The sequence below is a fragment of the Elgaria multicarinata genome, chromosome 21 (assembly GCF_023053635.1).
Source record: "Elgaria multicarinata webbii isolate HBS135686 ecotype San Diego chromosome 21, rElgMul1.1.pri, whole genome shotgun sequence".
Lineage (NCBI taxonomy): Eukaryota > Metazoa > Chordata > Lepidosauria > Squamata > Anguidae > Elgaria > Elgaria multicarinata.
The window spans coordinates 13,615,871-13,624,268 of record NC_086191.1 but is presented as its reverse complement, the minus strand read 5'-3'; positions in this window follow the sequence as shown (position 1 = coordinate 13,624,268).

Genomic DNA, 8,398 nt, shown 5'->3' with positions numbered 1-8,398 from the left:
CGACCCCCTCCATCGCATCACATTAGCAGAAACATAATATTTCTTAACCTTTGAAAGTCAATATGATATCGAACAGCTGCATCAATAACTGTTCTTTTAATTTAAAGAAGAAACTAGGGAAATGTTGAGGACTGCAGGTTTTAAGCCAAAATTGTTGGGTTGGTTTTTTTTTTTTTCCTTTTTCCAAGAACAAGCCAACCCTTATCATATACTCCTTTCCCGAACCCTCCAGCTAGGGGCTGAAACCACCCCCCACCCCCAAATATTTTGGTTCAATTGGCCATCACAGCCTATGCAGGTTGCAAAAATATAAAGCACACACACAGAGGGACGGCCCAAGATGTTTTCTGCCTGAAGCCAGTGACAAAATGCCGTCCCCCCCTACATTCCATGCACAGAAGACAACCAGACTGGCCGTCAAACCTTTCTTCAACTCCGGCTGCCTTTACAGCACCTGAGGGCAACAGGGTAGCTTAAGGGAGCAACACAAACAGCGTAGTACACGTCCAGCTCTGTCCTGTAACAATTTGCCACCCCTCTTCCCATCTGCCGCCTGAGGCGGCTGCCTCACTGAGCCTTATGGTAGGACACACAGGCCATTGCCATCCCGACGGTGGCGCCATCAGGGTAAGACTTTGGGGCAGAGGTCCGGGGGAGGACAACGCAGGGGGTGTATTTTGAAGTGAAGTTATACACACCACTAAAGAGCAACCCACCCCCGATAAAATAAGTCCAGAGTCTAAAAATACCTAATTGGAAGTTCTACTGCCCCCCCCCCCACAACTATTCCAGCCTAGAGACTACCTATTGCAAATCCGCTCAGCCCCCACACTCCGTCAATTATTTCTATGTGCCGACTGATGGCTGAATTAAGTATGTAGACGTCCTCCCTCATGTCAAGTAGTCCTATGACAACCAACACAACCAATTTACTATATTCCAGCTTTCAAGCCTGGTTACTGAATTGGAGAATTACATAGGAAAAGTAAGACGCACTCCAGATACTGAGCATAAAGGAACTGCGAAACTTTTCATATCATCGAAAATGTTGTATTACGGAAGCGTTACCTGTTTTAAATAGCCACCGCTTCCCTCCTATATTGACTTACTTGGGAGTAAGCACCCCTGAATGCAATGGGACTTGCTTCCAAGTAGACAAGTATAGCAGTGGTTCCCAATTGGTGGTCCGTGGACCCCAGGGGGTCCGCGTAACTCACCCAGGGGGTCCATGGCACTATTCACATATTCACCATTCATTTCTGGAGTCCACTGACGACGAATTCCTACCAGAAGTAAAATATAACATCCCTGAGCACCTGCACGATTTAGCGACTAGCTTCAGAGATTACTTCCCTGCACCTAATCCTGAAAACTCATGGAGAAGGAATCCTTTTGAATGTGGTGATGTACAACTAAGAACTCCGTCTGCGGAAGAGCGAGATGCACTTGTTGACGTGACTTGTGATGGTTCATGGAAACCATTTTTCAAAGAATATAGAGTGGACCAATTCTGGGTGAAGGTTTTTCCTGATTATAAGAAGTTAGGTGAAAAAGCTCTGAAACATCTAGTTCCCTTTTGTTCCACATATCTTTGTGAACAAACATTTTCGACATTTTGTTATATGAAGAACAAGCATAGAAATCAACTCGATGTTGATCCAGATTTGAGATTAAAAGTAGGAAATATTGAACCAGATGTGGAAGGGATTGTTCGGGACAAAAAGAGGCACGATTTCTCCCATCACATTTAGGTTTAGTAGCTGCTAGAAAAGTCATAATTTGTTCAATTGTAAACTAGACGTTAGTAAAATTAATTTCGTCTTTATATTCCTAACTAAATCATTGTCAGTTTTGCATGGTAATATCACAAATATCACAAATTTTACGGTCTGTTTATTAGTATACCTAAAATCCTTTGCTTATTAGGGACTACCCTTTATTTTCTCCCAAAAATTGCTTTGCACAGGTAACTACCAGGGAGATAACAAATTTTTCAAAAGTAGGGGGTCCATGGCGGCATTTGAAGAACAAGGGGTCCGAAGTATTTAGCTAATTGGGAACCACTGATGTATAGAATTTGCACTGGAATGTTTAAATGGAAGAAGCTTATACTATATATTTACATGCACACTTTCTTATTTAAGGTAGAGAATTTTTTAAAAGGGGGAAAAAAACCTTAGGAAATAGTATGCTTCCAGATGTGCAGCCGTCCTGCCTCATCCATGGAATTTTAGAGGGGATGTCTTCAATTTGTCACCCTCCCGTGGTCTCCAACCGTTTCTTCCATCTTTTTTCTTACCAGGGGGGAAAAAAGCAGTTAAGGAGGAAAGGACAGGCTCGTTGCACAAATACCTTTTAATCGCTAGCGATAGGAGCTGGAAGCACCCAAAATGTTTACAAAATACCCAAAGGTGCCGCTGGCCTGCATCTGATATTGATGCTCTCCTAGCCACGGGCCTGGCAACTTTATACACTGGCATTGTCCACCCCGAGTTGCCTGTTGCCCCTCTTTCTCTCCCCACAAGCCTGGGTCAGAGATGGCCCAGCTGAACTGGGAGGGGGCAAAGGCATTACCAGAAGGAACTGCCAGATGTTTCTATTGCAAATGAGGGCACCAGTGAAAGGGGAAAAGTCAACGTCGGAGATGTAGCTCCCAGATACTGAAAGGTAGTGGATGGGGTTGGAAGAAAGAGAATTCTCCAACTTTTATCCATGGCGACAACTCCCTTTAAGGGAGGGGGGTTTCTCAGACAGATGTTGGGCAAGGGAGAGACGCTTACTCAGTCCCCAATCGCTCCCCCTTAGACACTCACCTCCAAGATCCTGCTGCATCAGAGAACTGAAACCTTCATGATACAAATGAGTCCTTTTATAGCAGAGATTTGGGGCAGCTTTGGGGGTTGGTGTGGAAGCTGCCAGACCTTCCCAGCACTGCGCTGTGGTGGGAGGAGGGAGAGGGAGAGGGGAGGAAGGAAGGAAGGAAGGAGGGGAGAAGCCTGCGGTACAGCAGGCCCCATGCCAATCCCCAAGAACCAAGGATGGGTCCAATTAACTGAAGACAATTCAATTAACTGCTACCTTCTCTCCAAGACGATTCCCCAGGCACAGGCAACTAACTACAGGAGGAGGCAAAGTGGTTCTCTGGATGGTCAGAATAGCCCATCTTCCTTTAGAACACTTCTCCATCCCCCTGTTCTACTTCTCCCACAATGGGGAAGGTGGGGTGGGGCATTTAAACCAGGGGAGGACCACTGGGTATAAGCAGGGAACAGCACAGCAGGTAAGCACTCCAGGAAAAGGGATGAAATCCTGACACTTCCCAGGCAAAGGGCAGAATGCCCACCGAAGGTAGGTAGCACATTTCTGGGTTACATAGAACTCTTCTTCTTTGAGTAATCCAACGGCCTACCTAACAAGCCTGAAGGCTATTTTTTGAAAGAAGACAGTTGTGGCTTGCTAGGCATCCTCTCTCTATCTGGAGATCAGCCTCCTCTGTGCCCAGACGGATGAAGCGTTCCATGCAATACGGAAGGCTCACCCTTGGTGCAATTAAAAGTTCATCAGCCTCACGGCTGCTGGATATCTTTGGCACAATCGAACACACTAGGTTTTTCCTTCATGCAATATCCCATGATACATTCCTTGCTCACGTCTCTCTCCCCTGCATTATGCACGCACACACTCCTGATGACTCTCATGTGCGCTCAGGTCCACTCCTTCACGTACCACAGGTGTGTGGATCCCCTGCGCGCGCACACCTGTCATGTCCCAGCACACAAGCAGCTATGGATATACACTAATATATATACTACCATCTCACACTCACAAGTCACATACAGATACCGGACAAGGCATTGCTAGGGTTCGGCATGTGAGGTCCCTGCCCGGGGAATTTTTCCCAAGGCCCCCAAGTCTATTTCCCAAGGCCCCTGGGTATATTCCCTAGAGCCCTAAGGATCAACTCTGCCCTCCCCACATGCTGCAGGAATTTCCACCCATCCCACCCACCCACCCCCGGCATGGTAAATAAACACAGGAAAAACATTTCCCAGCTGCCTTTCAAAATTTGTGGTTTCAATAAAAAAGAAAAGAAAAGTATATTGATAGCAAATTGAACATATCTGTACGAGCTCAAACTTTATTATTATTATTATTATTTTGTATATTTCTGTATCTTTCTTGCTGAAGTTAAAGAACATCATAACAAAATGTACTATATCATGTATGGTTTGGTATATTTACCCATGAAGTTGTATTAAAATGGTAAAATTGTTTTAATATTGAAAATCAATTTTTAAAAGTTTGTAAAAAGGGGGGGGGGAGGGAGAAAAAGAAAAAAATAACATTTGCATTGGGGCCAATGGGTGTTTTGTTTCCTAAGCATAATTACCATGCAGGGGGGCTCACTTATTTATTTATTTATTTATTTATTACATTTCTATACCGCCCAATAGCCGGAGCTCTCTGGGCGGTTCACAAGAATTAAAACCATTCAAAGTATAAAACAACAGTATAAAACCATAATATAAAATACAATATAAAAGCTCAACCAGATAAAAACAGCAGCAATGCAAAATTACAAATTTAAATTTAAATTTGTTAAGCAAAGTGTTAACCTTCCATTATTATTATTATTATTATTATTATTATTATTATTATTATTATTATTATCATCATCCCCACCCAAATCCCCCCCCCTCCACGGGGCAAATACGCATCAAAGCTTTCATTGGTAAAATTGAAGCTTTTTTTTGGAGGTGATTTGAATGAGAAATTAATTGGCTGGCTTTGGTGAAGTTGAACTAAACCCTGGTCATTATTTCTAAATTGGAAATAAATAGGCATAAATAGGTATGAATTAGCATATACAGTTTTTATGCAGGTTCTTACACTGACGTGCTGTTTTATAAACGTGCCTGCATGTTCACACACTCACACACCAGGAGCCGATACAGGTGACCAAATGGCCTTCCTCCAGCGAAGCATGGTTATTTGTATCATTCCACCTATAGCAAGGAGGTGCAGCCATAGGGTCAAATGCCTGGACAAAATGGTCATCTATATGTACTCACAATCACTCTGTATTCTAAAAAGACACTCCCTTCAATCTTTTACACATAACCTATGTGATTTCTCCCCCCACCTCTCTCTCTCTCACACACATGTCTATCCCGTGTCCGTTCTACACAATTTCTACCATTCTTGTGCCTCTCATACACAGTCCCTATTTTATTTTATATCCCCCTTTTCACACGCTTAGGGTTTCATTGCTTTTGCCTTTCATTTCTCTCCTGCCTGTCTGTCTGTCTCTCTCACACACACTCCCATTTTCCCTCTATGTCCCATGTGTTTACAGATACTCTTGGTCTCACCCTGAGATCTGTACGCCCAGACTAAGGCTGTTACACGCGCGCATATGTGAACACTCTCTCACGCAGACATGCATGCACATGTATACACACTCCTCTCTCACACACGTGTGCATTTCTCATCTTTTCCCAGTTTCTACACACATGTTGTCATGCTCTAATTCCACACACATGCACACCCACACCTGTGCTATCCCTACTGTGCTAAATGCTTTTAACTGCTTTTAAATTATATATTGTTTTAACTCGGATCATGGTTTAATGTGTTTTTAACTGTGCATATTTATTGTATGTTTTTATCTGTACGCCGCTCTGAGATCTTAATGATATAGGGCGGGATTTGTTTTAAATAAATAGTAAAATAAATAAATGCACCACACACACATCCCACCCTCCCTTCCCCAAGCCTGCCAGTCTGTCCCAATTCAAGCAAACCCCGCTGCTGTTTCAGCTTGCGTTCTCTTGCACTGCCTTTCCTTGGCGTGTGCGCCTCTTTTGAACACCCTCACATGCCGCCCTGTTCCACGACAACAAAATCCATGCACCCCGATTGTGACCCCCCCCAAAGAGCAAGCCCTACTTACCCCAAAGTCAGCAGTCCCGCTAAAACCAGTGGGACTCGCCGCCGAGTAAACATGTTTCGCATCCTTCCCCTGTCGCACGCTCACATCGCACACACAGGAGCACACTTTTAATGCTGTCTCACCCTCCTGTCTGCCCGCCACAGGGCCACGTCTCTGGCTTCAGATTTGGCCAAGGCAGAAGCCACACACCGGCACACTGCTCGCTTTCTCATGCTCAGCTGCTTCCCTTACACACACAGCTGTCTCTGGACAATGCACCACAAAGCACCCTCCCCCTTCCCAAGGATGCAAAGCACAGGGGGAGGGGGGCAGTGATGCCCAATGGAGCATGCAGATGGAGAGGGTGTGCAGGAGATCGCCCTGGGACCCGCCCGAGCATTCCTGCAGTTACTCACTGTCTGTCTCTTCCTGCAGCAGCTCCTCCCTTGCTGAAGCAGACAGTGCCGGCTTGCCTCTGGCAGGTGAAACCTTCCTCCCACCCACCCCCAAACACTTTCAATCGGCTTGCCCCCACTTCTCTTTGCCCACCATCCAAGCCTCGCCACCTTGGCAACCAGATCGAGCCGGGGTGGGCTGGGAAGACTGTGTGGACGCAAGCGAGGTGCTGTGGGTTAACCCTTTGGAGGAATGACAAGGGGGGAAATCTGCCAGAGTTCTGGGGAATGGGGGTTGGGGGAATATGACAAAATTGCAGCACTAATCTGGGAGTGGGCTGCTTCTGGGAAGCCCATTGAGGAGAAATCCATGACATCAGGAGGAAAATTGAGTGTGTACGGTGGTGGAATGAAATACAGACGTTGCGAAGAATTAAAAGTGGCATCTAAAAAAGGCCCAACGCCCTAAATCGTTGGAGGAAGCACAGTTGATCTTTTGAGGAAGGGGTTGGAAAATAAGCAAAGGCCCCCTTGGTGAGTGGGTGGGTGTGCGAAGCGTGGGGAGGGGGGAGACTTGGAGAGATGACCCTCTAGTGCAGCCAGTTAAATCTTTGGGCCTCGCCTAAACAGGACTAATCCTACCGCCTTAAAACAAAACCCAGAGGAATCTGTGTGGGTTGGCAGTGAAGTGGCAGCTGAAGAGAGGTGGGCACAATTGAGGGAAATGCTCCCTTTTGGGGGGAAAGCGACACCATTTCAATGCATTACTCACCCGTTAAGCCTGGCTCCCATCAATCAAGGTCCTCTTCTTGAAGTTGGCAACCATGTGCAAGGATCCTCGTGTTTAGAGCCTTCTCATTCCTTAATCTTCTGTTATAGCAGGAGTGAGTCTCTTATTTTAACTCCCCTCCCCCTTCCTTCCCACTACCCTGTATGGAAACGGCTGCAGCACCCTGTCCCTTCCTAGACAGTGGGACCACCCCACATCTGTAGCCATTATAATGCTGCTGGAGTGTCTTCCATACACAAGATTACTTAAGGTGCAAGAGTTGCTCCTAAACACCCTTTAACCACCCTGCCACATTCTCCGGTACATGTGCCACACTCGCCAGTATATGTGCCACATTCGCCGGTACGTGTGCGACATTTACCAGTCGATGTGCCATATTCACATAGCTGGATGATTAAAAGAGGGTGGCTTTTTTTTTTTTTTGCTATCTTCGAGCTACACTTAAACACAAGGGGGAATTCAAAACGTGTGTGTCGTTATAGAAAGGACCACGGTTGAGTGACAGACCATGCAAAAGGTGCCACATCCCACTAGTCCCACGGCTAAGGTAGGTAGGCAGCAGAGACAATTCTGGGCAGGATGGACCAGTGGTTTGAGCCGTTAACCAGGCATGCCACGTCGATGCACAGAGATGATTAACTGCTGTCCCAGGCAAAAGCACGGTCTTTTCTATGCGCAATCACAAAGACTTTTTTCCCCTGCGTCCCCACGTAAGAGGAAATATCAGATGCTTCTATGAACGGCGAGAGACTCCCAGGAAAGCAGAGGGAAACAGAACAGCCAGCACGAGGCGTCACAGCTTTTCAGAAATGGGTGATCTCAATCAGCCTGCAAAGTGGCAGGGAGAATTCTGCTAGATTCGCCTTCTCCCGTACAATCCGCCCAGCACACTCAGGTCCTCCGGGAAGGATCTACTTCAGTCAGCAAAGACTAGGCTGACAAACGTTACCCAGAGGACCTTCTCTTCTGCTGCTCCCAGACTGTGGAACGGCCTGCCGGAGGAGGCTTGACAGTCTTTTAGCGTTCAAGAAATGTATCAGGACCGATCTCTTCCGGCAGGCCTATCCAGTAGAATTTTAGGATGCTTTTAGGATGTTTTTTAACAGTGTATACTATGTTTTTAATCAATATTTTATGTATTTTATGATTGCTGTTATCCCCGCCTCGATCCAATCGGAGAGGCGGGTAAGGAATAAATTATTACTATTATTACATCTTAGCAACTGGTTTGTGCTCGCCTCTGTACTAAAAATGGTTATCTATACAAACTCAACAATGGAT